We start from the raw sequence: 13,386 nt of genomic DNA, 5'->3' as shown, positions 1-13,386 counted from the left end.
GCACGCAGCGCTTGGACGACGCCGGGCACTGCTGGTGATCACGAGGCGCACGCTCAAGTGCACTCACGCGGGCTGAATAAATCAGTTCAAGCCCAAACGCTGTCGCAGCTGATTCTCTGCGGCGGTCGCGACAAGGGCAAAAGCATGCTCATCCCGTAACGACAACTGCCAAAGAGTTTCATTTCATTGCTTCCCATCAGCTCATGATCGCAGGAAAGTGTGGTTTGCTGCACCGGCCTTCTTAATGAACCTGTTGCCTAGTGTCCTTAGCGCGCTTTGCCGTTTACCGTGTTAAATGAAGCAATAGTAGCCGTTTGCCGCTGAAAACGAAAGGATTGCACTCTGCGGTTTCTGCATTCCGGCTTGCCGGCTCTGCCGAGTAGCGACATCTGGCGAATTTGTCGCAAAGCAAATGACACAAACGTTTGTTGGCCAGAACTGTTCTCTTACGCTTGAAATGGCTTGAATCTTAGACGTCTTAGATTGAACTCTCACAATACAATAATTTTTTTTAAAAGAGCCGTATACTTCTACTGTAGAGCTTAAAAAATCGAAAACATGACGTTGACGCCGCCATCTAGTGGGAACAATTAGGACCAAGTATTGCATTAACCAGAATTCACGCCACCGCTAAATATTTCGATATAAAATGAGTAAGATATATTGTAATGATTCCGCAGTTACCTATATTACCTTGCCCAAGACGATTTTGAAAGCATAAAAGAGCTATGCATGCTAGTTCATAAAGGCATCTGAACTTTTGGAAGCGTGGGAAGCTGGAGTAGGGGCGGAAATTTTGCTCGCTCATTCTAAAAAAAATTGTCATTTATCGTGCTCCTGATCATCATTTAGCAAGAATGTAGTAAACAACATCAACTAAGATTGCTTGCATGAAGCGCAGAGCACAGCGCCGTGATATCAAGTGAAAAATACGAGATGGGCGAAATTTCGGGTCAAGCGCGGAAAGGACGAATAAGTGACCGCATCTACACATGAAGAGATGATTATGGTTTGTTTTGTTCATTCATCGGCACTAAAGCCATGGATTTTACGGGGTGGGCGCGCGTCTTTCAGTAAATTGAATATTTCACCCGTAAAAGGGGGTGGGCGATGTTTCGGGGGAGGGCGTTCACTCGGAACTTTCCGGTAATCTAATCAAAACGCGAGCGTACATTTCGCCGGCGCAGGGGGCTCGCTACTACAGTCGGTAGAAATTCTAGCCTCTGTATCGCTATGTAGCGACAGAGGCTATGTAGAGAGTTACCGTTCGCGGTAACTCTCGCGCTGCGCAGTCTACTCCCACAAACACGGTAAACGGTAACGTAAGTACGGTAACGATATGCTAAAATCCTGCTCAAAGTCCGGAAAGACTGAAAACGTAGCTTAAAAAAAAAAGGACGTCGTCGTCTCATGTGCGACCCACTCGCTGAAGTAACCATGGTAACGACGAAGCTCTAAACCAAACCGCCGCCGTCAAAAATCGCGGACATTCCGGCGGCCAACCATGAAATGAGTGCTTCGCCTCGGACGAGGTCGGACTATGTCGTCATCGCAAGCCGCCGAGCCAACAAATAGTTCTGTCTCGTCGGGGTAATAACTTTTGTTAGCGTGAGCGAATATGCTTACTATTTTTGGACTTGTTTCTACAAGAACTATAGAGTAGATTTCTGACACAAACAAAAACACTTTGAAATCCATCTCAGGCCCCCTTTAATAGACATTTGCCATTCTTGGCACCAGCATGCTATTTTGGAGAGGGCCTGGTTAAAGGGCCCCTGAGATGGGGTTTTTTGGGGGGTCGATGGTATCGGAGCGCAACGGCTATTTCTTGAACTAATCGTGACGTGTTTGTGCGCTCTTGATTTAATCGATTTTTTACGAGCGTAAAAACATCAGAAAGCTACAAAAAACATCTTTTGTGTGTGGGTGCTTTTACACAGTCACACATATTTGTTTTATACCGGAGTGTAAAGCACTTACACACCGGGCCAAACCGGGCTTGACGCTTCTCCGTTCTCGGCGGAATGATACAGTGAGCGCAGGAGCAGGAGCAACGACGCTTGCAGCCAGCGTGATCGCTCAGCGCTCCGTGTCTCAGTTTTCTTTGCATTTGCTTTCTTGGACGCTGTACCCGAAAGGATTCTTTGCACCATCTGTGTTTCGAGCGTAGCCTCGACGTTGTTTCAGAGGTGGTAACGAACGGCGCGCCAAGGGAGCGCCGCGCCGACGACGAAGGCGGAGCTCCGCACGCAGCGCTTGGACGACGCCGGGCACTGCTCGTGATCACGAGGCGCACGCTCAAGTGCGCTCACGCGGGCTGAATAAATCAGTTCAAGCCCAAACGCTGTCGCAGCTGATTCTCTGCGGCGGTCGCGACAAGGGCAAGAGCATGCTCATCCCGTAACGACAACTGCCAAAGAGTTTCATTTCATTGCTTCCCATCAAGTCATGATCGCAGGAAAGTGTGGTTTGCTGCACCGGCCTTCTGAATGAACCTGTTGCCTAGTGTCCTTAGCGCGATGGACCGTTTACCGTGTTAAATGAAGCAAGAGTAGCCGTTTGCCGCTGAAAACGAAAGGATTGCACTCTGCGGTTTTTGCATTCCGGCTTACCGGCTCTGCCGAGTAGCGACATCTGGCGAATTTGTCGCAAAGCAAATGACACAAACGTTTGTTGCCCAGAACTGTTTGCTTACGCTTGAAATGGCTTGAATCTTAGACGTCTTAGATTGAACTCTCACAATACAATATTTTTTTTAAAAGAGCCGTATACTTCTACTGTAGAGCTTAAAAAATCGAAAACATGACGTTGACGCCGCCATCTAGTGGGAAGAATTAGGACCAAGTATTGCATTAACCAGAATTCACGCCACCGCTAAATATTTCGATATAAAATGAGTAAGATATATTGTAATGATTCCGCAGTTACCTATATTACCTTGCCCAAGACGATTTTGAAAGCATAAAAGAGCTATGCTAGGTCATAAAGGCATCTGAACCATTGGAAGCGTGGGAAGCTGGAGTAGGGGCGGAAATTTTGCTCGCTCATTCTAAAAAAAATTGTCATTTATCGTGCTCCTGATCATCATTTAGCAAGAATGTAGTAAACAACATCAACTAAAATTGCTTGCATGAAGCGCAGAGCACAGCGCATTTGCTGTGCCGTAAAGTTCCGGAAGAACGCCCACCCAAATTTAAGTACAGTGATATCAAGTGAAAAATACGAGATGGGCGAAATTTTGGGTCAAGCGCGGAAAGGACGAATAAGTGACCGCATCTACACATGAAGAGATGATTCGGGTTTGTTTTGTTCACTCATCGGCGCTAAAGCCATGGGTTTTACGGGGTGGGCGCGCGTCTTTCAGTAAATTGAATATTTCACCCGTAAAAGGGGGTGGGCGATGTTTCGGGGGAGGGCGTTCACTCGGAACTTTCCGGTAATCTAATCAAAACGCGAGCGTACATTTCGCCGGCGCAGGGGGCTCGCTACTACAGTCGGTAGAAATTCTAGCCTCTGTATCGCTATGTAGCGACGGTAAAAATAAGTTACCGTTCACGAAAACTCTCGCGCATGCAAGGTCGACTTCCGCAATCACCAGTATCTCCTGCTCAAAGTCCGTAAAGACTGAAAACGTAGCTTAAAAAAAAAAAAGGACGTCGTCGTCTCATGTGCGACCCACTCGCTGAAGTAACCATGGTAACGACGACGCTCTAAACCAAACTGCCGCCGTCAAAAACCGCGGACATTCCGGCGACCAACCATGAAATGAGTGCTTCGCCTCGGTCGAGGTCGGACTATGTCGTCATCGCAAGCCGCCGAGCCAACAAATAGTTCTGTCTCGTCGGGGTAATAACTTTTGTTAGCGTGAGCGAATATGCTTACTATTTTTGGACTTGTTTCTACAAGAACTATAGAGTAGATTTCTGACACAAACAAAAACACTTTGAAATCCATCTCAGGCCCCCTTTAAGTGCAATCTGATCGTCTTTGCTGTTAATTACTTTATGAATAATACAATCATCCGCGAACATGCGGACTGTAACATCAATATCGTAGGCAATATCATCGATATACAGAAGAAACAAAATAGGCGCAAGAACCGAACCTTGGGGCACTCCTGAGGTTACTTCTAAGATGTCTGATGATTTATTGGCACAATAAACAAACTGTTGTCGGTCAGAGAGGTATGAAGCAAGCCATTTAAAAACCATTCCGTCCCCCAAGAAGTTGTGTAATTTATAAAGTAGCTTAGGATTAGGGGTGTGCGAATATCAATTTTTTAATTTCGAATCGAATTCGAATAATAAAAACAAAGTTCGAATCGAATCGAATATTTTTCGAATACGAATACTTATTGTTTTTTGTAAAATTAAAGTTTTCACCATCTAGAGACACAAAAACTGCAACTTTATTGCAGAACAAATCACACAAAGTAAAATTAGGAATTACACAATACCATTGCACTCACTTAAATCTTAAATGTCAACATGGAGAAAGGTTAACTGCTCGACATGTTCGGGGAGCAGTGACAACCTCCTGCTCGTCACGACTCCACCAGATACCAAAAGTAGCCGCTCACTTAAAGGGCCCCTGAGATGGGGGTTTTTGGGGGGTCGATGGTATCGGAGCGCAACGGCTATTTCTTGAACTAATCGTGACGTGTTTGTGCGCTCTTGATTTAATCAATTTTTTACGAGCGTAAAAACATCAGAAAGCTACAAAAAACATCTTTTGTGTGTGGGTGCTTTTACACAGTCACACATATTTGTTTTATACCGGAGTGTAAAGCACTTACACACCGGGCCAAACCGGGCTTGACGCTCCTCCGTTCTCGGCGGAAGGATACAGTGAGCGCAGGAGCAACGACGCTTGCAGCCAGCGTGATCGCTCAGCGCTCAGTGTCTGGTGTTAGAGTATCATCAGTTTTCTTTGCATTTGCTTTCTTGGACGCTGTACCCGAAAGGATTCTTTGCACCATCTGTGTTTCGAGCGTAGCCTCGACGTTGTTTCAGAGGTGGTAACGAACGGCGCGCCAAGGGAGCGCCGCGCCGACGACGAAGGAGCAGCTCCGCACGCAGCGCTTGGACGACGCCGGGCACTGCTCGTGATCACGAGGCGCACGCTCAAGTGCGCTCACGCGGGCTGAATAAATCAGTTCAAGCCCAAACGCTGTCGCAGCTGATTTTCTGCGGCGGTCGCGACAAGGGCAAGAGCATGCTTATCCCGTAACGACAACTGCCAAAGAGTTTCATTTCATTGCTTCCCATCAAGTCATGATCGCAGAAAGTGTGGTTTGCTGCACCGGCCTTCTGAATGAACCTGTTGCCTAGTGGCCTTAGCGCGCTTTACCGTTTACCGTGTTAAATGAAGCAAGAGTAGCCGTTTGCCGCTGAAAACGAAAGGATTGCACTCTGCGGTTTCTGCATTCCGGCTTACCGGCTCTGCCGAGTAGCGACATCTGGCGAATTTGTCTCAAAGCAAATGACACAAATGTTTGTTGCCCAGAACTGTTCGCTTACGCTTGAAATGGCTTGAATCTTAGACGTCTTAGATTGAACTCTCACAATACAATAATTTTTTTAAAAAAGAGCCGTATACTTCTACTGTAGAGCTTAAAAAATCGAAAACATGACGTTGACGCCGCCATCTAGTGGGAATAATTAGGACCAAGTATTGCATTAACCAGAATTCACGCCACCGCTAAATATTTCTATATAAAATGAGTAAGATATATTGTAATGATTCCGCAGTTACCTATATTACCTTGCCCAAGACGATTTTGAAAGCATAAAAGAGCTATGCTAGTTCATAAAGGCATCTGAACCATTGGAAGCGTGGGAAGCTGGAGTAGGGGCGGAAATTTTGCTCGCTCATTCTAAAAAAAATTGTCATTTATCGTGCTCCTGATCATCATTTAGCAAGAATGTAGTAAACAACATCAACTAAGATTGCTTGCATGAAGCGCAGAGCACAGCGACTTTGCTGTGCCGTAAAGTTCCCCCTGATGGAAATGATTTCCAGTCCCGGCTGTGTTATGAAACAGTCTTCCATGGCCTGAAATCGTTTCCAGCCTGGACTGGAGCTGGCACCACTGGCTGGAAATCAAAATTTCCAGGCTTGTCTCCAGCCAGAAATGTCACGTCTGCTAGCTGGAAATCGCACCATTCCCAGCAGGAAAAATGCCACTTCTAACTGGAAATCGCCCTTTTCTTTCTGGAAATACGATTATTTCCAGCCAGAATGGTGTAGCTTACCAGCTGGAAATTGCTTTATTCTTGCTGGTTCTACGACCTTTCTGGCTGGAAAATGATTGTTTTCTTACTGGATAGTGCACCACTTCCCAGCCAGAAATGTTTTTTTCTGGCTGGATTCTGCCCCACTTTCCAGCGAGAAATCACTTCTTTCATGCTGGATTCTTCTCCATTCCCATCCAGAAATCACTTTTTTTGCCACGTTTTGCAGTAACACATACCAAATTTAATTTTTATGAACAGCATTTCACCTGAAGTCCTTTGTAGCAGACAGCAAAACACTTTCAGCATTTCCCAATAAAAGAACTCTTTTGTGTGGGATTTTGTGCCACGAAGCAGTAACACAGAGGCCAGATTAAAAATTTAAAACTATATTGTCGTTCCGTATATTACACATTTTCAGCCTTGTCACTTGTGTACCCGGAACATCCGCAGGGGCCGGAATCTCCACCTTCTTTGGGTAAATGGTCCTCCCAGTGGTTCAGGTAGCCTATGAAAAATAAAGCATCATGAGAAACCGCGATGTCAAGTGATTTTGTGACCTTTGCACAACTGCCAATCAAACCATTTCCATCTTTTTATGTGCTTACCAGAGTTCTCGATGCCACTTCTTGGTCCTTCCACCCACAGTCTTCGAGATTGCAAGCCTCGTGTACCACATTCTGCAACGTAGACGTTCCCTCACAGAAAAAAACAGAAGAAAAAGCGATTTATTATAGATTGGTTCACCTTGTAACATAATATCAGATGTGACTGTCTGCTGCCCTTCAATTGTTGACGGCGCCGCACCGCTAATTACGCCGTGTTTATTAAAATACACGCCGACGTCTGAAACGCACTACGACCTTCGACAGCTACTCTCACTGTACACATGCCACCGGAGTATAATAACCAATGACCCAGTCGAACTTTAGCGAGGCCCAAGTTCGAGAGCGCCACACACGGTACTAAGTCGCTGCAATGATCAAGACTGTGTTATGAGGGCTATAAGCGTGCACGCATTTTGATTCCGCATCCCACACTGAAGAAATCTACAAGCTCATAGATTTGAGCAAATCAATACGAATGTGCACTTACCTATATTTGGTAGTATCAGTGTTGAACGGTACGCAGTCCATTGTTGCACCACATCGTTTTTTGGGCATTTCACTTTGTTATCGACAAGCGACACGAATAACGCGAGAGCGATCCTGTCAACGTCTTCCACGAACAGCACAAGCACGCACAAAACCGATGTAGAGAAAAGAATTGAATACACTGTCAAAAGTTTAGCCCAAAAGAGGACGTAAAACGCGCAGCAACCACGTGCGGGCCTCTCCACGTACGCCAACATGGAGCGGTTGAACATGTTTTAGGTGTGTGAAGTGGCGCCGGGCAGAGGCGCGTGAAAATTTAGTCCGTGCACAATTAAAACAATTTTGAAGAGGTTGTTGCTTTTTAGTTTGGGATCGCTTATTGTTGAAGTGTTTTACTTACGTATTAATGCGATTAGCACACTTTTTATGTTGTTATGCATTTTAAAAGCGAAAAGTGCTACAACGTTCATTTCCAGGAGCACCTCCGGCTAGGGCTGGAAATATCTTTTCCAGCCAGAATTAAGAATTCTGCCTCCAGCTGGAAACCTTTCCGGCCGGGTCACAAATTTCCAGAGAGAAAAAAATTGTGTTCTGGCTGGAAATCAATATTTCTCGTTCAGAAGGTTACGTTTCCAGCGGGAAGTTGATATTCACAGCTGGCACTGGAAAATTATGCTAGAAATGTGGCTGGAAATCCTCATTTCCAGCAAGAATATGTAGTCCATTTTCATCTGGGGGCCGGAAGAACGCCCACCCAAATTTAAGTACAGTGATATCAAGTGAAAAATTCGAGATGGGCGAAATTTCGGGTCAAGCGCGGAAAAAACGGATAAGTGACCGCATCTACACATGAAGAGATGATTCGGGTTTGTTTTGTTCACTCATCGGCGCTAAAGCCATGGATTTTACGGGGTGCGCGCGCGTCTTTCAGTAAATTGAATATTTCACCCGTAAAAGGGGGTGGGCGATGTTTCGGGGGAGGGCGTTCACTCGGAACTTTCCGGTAATCTAATCAAAACGCGAGCGTACATTTCGCCGGCGCAGGGGGCTCGCTACTACTGTCGGTAGAAATCCTAGCCTCTGTATCGCTATGTAGCGACGGTAAAAATAAGTTACCGTTAACGGAAACTTTCGCGCATGCAAGGTCGACTTCCGCAATCACCAGTATCTCCTGCTCAAAGTCCGTAAAGACTGAAAACGTAGCTTAAAAAAAAAAAAAAAAAGGACGTCGTCGTCACATGTGCGACCCACTCGCTGAAGTAACCATGGTGACGACGACGCTCTAAACCAAACCGCCACGGTCAAAAATCGAGGACATTCCGGCGGCCAACCATGAAATGAGTGCTTCGCCTCGGACGAGGTCGGACTATGTCGTCATCGCAAGCCGCCGAGCCAACAAATAGTTCTGTCTCGTCGGGGTAATAACTTTTGTTAGCGTGAGCGAACATGCTTACTATTTTAGGACTTGTTTCTACAAGAACTATAGAGTAGATTTCTGACACAAACAAAAACACTTTGAAATCCATCTCAGGCCCCCTTTAAAGGGCCCCTGAGATGGGGGTTTTTGGGGGGTCGATGGTATCGGAGCGCAACGGCTATTTCTTGAACTAATCGTGACGTGTTTGTGCGCTCTTGATTTAATCAATTTCTTACGAGCGTAAAAACATCAGAAAGCTACAAAAAACATCTTTTGTGTGTGGGTGCTTTTACACAGTCACACATATTTGTTTTATACCGGAGTGTAAAGCACTTACACACCGGGCCAAACCGGGCTTGACGCTCCTCCCTTCTCCGCGGAAGGATACAGTGAGCGCAGGAGCAACGACGCTTGCAGCCAGCGTGATCGCTCAGAGGTCTGTGTCTGGTGTTAGAGTATCACCAGTTTTCTTTGCATTTGCTTTCTTGGACGCTGTACCCGAAAGGATTCTTTGCACCATCTGTGTTTCGAGCGTAGCCTCGACGTTCTTTCAGAGGTGGTAATGAACGGCGCGCCAAGGGAGCGCCGCGTCGACGACACGACGAAGGAGGAGCTCCGCACGCAGCGCTTGGACGACGCCGGACACTGCTCGTGATCACGAGGCGCACGCTCAAGTGCGCTCACGCGGGCTGAATAAATCAGTTCAAGCCCAAACGCTGTCGCAGCTGATTTTCTGCGGCGGTCGCGACAAGGGCAAGAGCATGCTTATCCCGTAACGACAACTGCCAAAGAGTTTCATTTCATTGCTTCCCATGAAGTCATGATCGCAGGAAAGTGTGGTTTGCTGCACCGGCCTTCTGAATGAACCTGTTGCCTAGTGTCCTTAGCGCACTTTACCGTTTACCGTGTTAAATGAAGCAAGAGTAGCCGTTTGCCGCTGAAAACGAAGGGATTGCACTCTGCGGTTTCTGCATTCCGGCTTACCGGGCTTACCGGCTCTAGGGTGCCTCGATGCGCGCCCGCTCCGCGGAGGGTGGCGCCACTCTTTGAAGGGGTCGCCGCCGCCAAGACCGGTTCACGGGAGGCACGCCGCCATTTTCTTGCATCCCGCCCCCGCCGACTCCCGCGCTAGGCGCGTGAAAAGCGGCGCTCTTCACAAAATCTCTTTGCAGAATGCCTGGGTGCTGCGTTCCCTTGTGTTCTAGCAGCGCTAAAAATCTCTGGAGCATGTTTCGTTTCCTAGAAACCCAAAAAGGCGGCTTCTGTGGACGGGCTTCTGTGGACGGTGAAGGTCTAGCGGGACAAGTGGCAGCCGACGAAGCACTCCTGCATATGCAGTGCAAGTACCCGGCTTCTCAGCAGTGCCAAATCCATTTGGGGCTATTGTAAGCTTGTCTGTGTGGCTGTTTGTTGATACCAGACACATGGTTTTACGTGTTTATGTTGGAGGTTTCATCATGCTTTTGCGGCCCTTTTTATATTTTGATTGATGCAAACGGACGTGGTCTCTTAAAGCAGGGGGCCGATATAAAACGTGTGGCGCTTTGCATCTTCAGTCATTTCACTTTGTATCACGAAATAAGGCGCTCGTTGTAAAAACGTGTGTGACCTTTCTCAGTCCCGAAGCGTCACCCCGGCGCATCACGCTTACTTCACCAAAAGCCCAATTTTCGGCAGTGTGAATGATATATCCCAAAGCGTAAAACTGCATGCGACGCGTTATGCTCGTGTTTCTCCGTGTTGTCTAAACTTGAGGTCTGTTATAAATCTTGTTGTGCACAAAAATTATAATATTTTTATTGTCGCTTATCATGCCATAAAAGTAGCGCATGGAGGTGAAAAGAAATGTGTCAATTACACCTCTATTTTGTGAATCATGTGCGGATGTGATTGATGATTGATTGATTGTAGGGTTTAACGCGCCGACGCAACGCAGGCGATGACGCGCGCCGTAGTGGAGGGCTCCGGATTAATTTTGAGCACCTGGGGATCTTTATCGTGCGCCGAAATCTCGTACACACGGGCGTTTTTGCTTTTCGCCTCCATCAGAAAAGTGGCCGCCGCGGTCGGGAATCGAACCCGCGACCTCGTGCTTCATGTGCGGATGTGAGCCGATACGCGTGGATGCCTGTTTGTTCGATTTGCTTGATTTCACGTCATTTATTCTTAATTCTCTGGAGAAAAAGGCACCTATATTGACAGTTTATCGTGCAGGCTCACTTTGAAGGACCCTGTTTTGAACAGAACCGCGCAGATGGATGGAAGGAGCTGAAGCCAAATGCTGTGCCAACGCCTTTCCCAATCAGAGGTCGGCATTTACCATTTCATTCACTGCGTGTTTTCGTATAAGTGCGTACATTACTTAAGAAATCGGTCCAAAGCAGGGAAAGCCACCCGGAGACAGAACGCAGCCTAAGCCCACATCCAACAATGAAGAGGTGGACAACCCCGCTGAAGAACTTCACGCATCATCAGACAGCGGAAATCCTCCCCGAGTCAACTCACAAGAGACGGCATCGGAAAACCTCCCACTCAACAGCCCAGGTGTCGAAGCTTTGAATGTCGGAATTCCAAACTCGACAAATGAAACTCTCACAGCTAGTGAGACACAAAGAGATTGTGCTGAGTTGAAAAAGCAGTTGGCAGACCTGGAAAGAAGATACACCGTACTTCAAGAACATCACACACATGCTAAGAACGCAATGGACCCTATGCGAAATTGCTTGGTGATCTAGCAACACTGATGTAAACAAGACCGTCCGCCATATTGGTACGGGCGACGATCGCGAAGTCTCGCATTGTTTACTGTGGAAAAGTAGGTGACGGTAACGCGGTATGGCTCAAACTGGACTGCGTTTTTCGGGTCCCGACCACGGATTGTGGACGAAGGACTCGTCTGCGCTGCCGACTGTGTCTGAGGACTCACACCACTCGTGGTGCCGCGCCGAAGACCCATCCGAGCCCAGCGCAGCAGGCATGCCGCCTAGCCACCGAGCCGCATTGCTCGCCTTCATCGGTGCGGACAAACACGTGCGACTCGCAGTAAGTAAATCTTTGTTTTTTACTTGACGCGAGTTAACCGGTATGAGCATTTGTACAGCACTTTGTTCACCGTTGTTTACCATGTAAATGCGTAGCGGGGACCCTGTTGCAGTAACCCTGAAAGAGGAAAGCGACAATCGCCAGACCGTACCGCTAGTGGGTGGATTAGGTATTTTCAAATGCTGTACATCGAATTTACGGGACGATTTTTGGCGAAGATGTTTACGGAAAGGTTGCGGCCGTTTTCCGTGACGGTCGTCCGCCCGTGCGTTTGCCGCAAAGCATTCGTGCTTTGCGGCGAAGTCAACTACAAAAGTGCACATGCGCCTTGAATTTTCGTTTTTGTGTGTGTTTTCATTATTTATTGCGCATGTCCTGCCGTAAAAATCTGTTTGTGCGTCTGGCTTGTCCTTTTTTGGCAGTGGGGTGGTTGTGGTAGCTTCTAAAGCGCATGTTTTGAGTGTGCCCGAACAGATAATACCGTAAAACCTCGTTAGCTCGAACTCACTGAACTAAAATTTTTTTTTTTAAATTCGATGGGTCATCGGTATAGCCAGAATGTTTACCTGTTTATCTGGAAAGGTTTTGGAAGTGAGTTCCAGATAATCATAATATTGCTTGCTTAAGTTATGACGAACACGAATATGCGGGTACTGGTATCATTACCCACGGTGAGGTTCTCTTGAAAGTACATTAACAAATCATGCAGCGATACTTGCACGCTCGAACTTGAAAAACAATTTTGACACCATTGCTGTTTGAGGTGTAGATTATTGCCCTTGCAACAGTGTTAAGCAAGACACCAAATCTGGTCATTTTGAGTCGAGATGTTCCTTGCGGCCACTGCTTTCTGCTCTGTCCCTGTAGCATAAACTGTAGCGGATTAGTCCTGTTCTTCCCTGAGTGCTATTTACTGTTACTCTCTCTGTTCTTGCAGGTTGGGCCTCATCCATGTGGTCAGCAGCTGCTTTCGCTCCCAGAGAAAAATTGACCGGCCCTATGTTGTGTGCCTCACCTCTGAGACGGACAGTGGGGCGATTGTGGAGGCAGCGTGCGAGTGCCCGGCGGGTTGCAGTGGAGCATGCAGTCACATCCTGGCAGGTGTACTCGTCCTCTTGCAAGCCCAAGGTTTTAAAGAGGCGCCACCGGAGCTTGCGTGCACAACTGCCACAACAGTGGGGACGTCTGAGACAGCAGGGCATCAAGCCAGCGAGTGTCCAAGACATTGACTGGAGAAGCCCGCAAGAAAATGGCCCCTCCCTTCCCTTGCCAATGCGTCTGTTCGGCGCACGTCGAGTGCAGGAGCAATGCGAGCAGCAATAAAGTGTCTTGCAAGCGCTCGGGAGAAAACTTGGTAGCCTTTGGAATGGGTTTTTTGCCTCAGTTTTGCTGGCCTCACCCCCCCCCCCCACACACACACACACACAGTAACAGAAACGAGGACTGGCATGTCACCTGGAGGGTCACCTATGAGCTACCAGCTAGCATTCAAGCAACATCACGCCGTGGTCATCTCGCGAGCACGCAGAGGCTGGGCAATGTCGTGTTTACTAGACCGCTGCATGCAGGGGTGCGCGAATGCTGTTCCATTTATATCCAC

At 47.5% G+C, this 13,386-nt stretch overlaps 2 long non-coding RNA genes across 2 annotated transcripts; one reads left to right on the top strand and one right to left on the bottom strand.

The window, feature by feature from the left end:
• Positions 1-6,624: 6,624 nt before the first annotated feature.
• Positions 6,625-7,540, bottom strand: LOC144177711 (uncharacterized). Its single transcript, XR_013323834.1, has 3 exons — positions 7,329-7,540; positions 6,842-6,913; positions 6,625-6,741 (listed from the first exon to the last, which is right to left on the bottom strand). It is a non-coding gene; the product is annotated as an uncharacterized LOC144177711 (long non-coding RNA).
• A 3,902-nt stretch (positions 7,541-11,442) lies between these two features.
• LOC144177710 (uncharacterized) lies at positions 11,443-13,164 on the top strand. The gene is made up of 2 exons (XR_013323833.1): positions 11,443-11,786; positions 12,724-13,164. It is a non-coding gene; the product is annotated as an uncharacterized LOC144177710 (long non-coding RNA).
• The last annotated feature ends 222 nt before the right edge of the window (positions 13,165-13,386 follow it).

The sequence above is a fragment of the Haemaphysalis longicornis genome, unplaced genomic scaffold (assembly GCF_048455015.1).
Source record: "Haemaphysalis longicornis isolate Haplotype H1 unplaced genomic scaffold, Haemaphysalis longicornis Haplotype H1 scaffold_30, whole genome shotgun sequence".
In the NCBI taxonomy this organism is placed as follows: Eukaryota; Metazoa; Arthropoda; class Arachnida; order Ixodida; family Ixodidae; genus Haemaphysalis; species Haemaphysalis longicornis.
The sequence above is the reverse complement of the archived record's forward strand: the minus strand, read 5'-3'. Positions and strand labels throughout refer to the sequence as shown.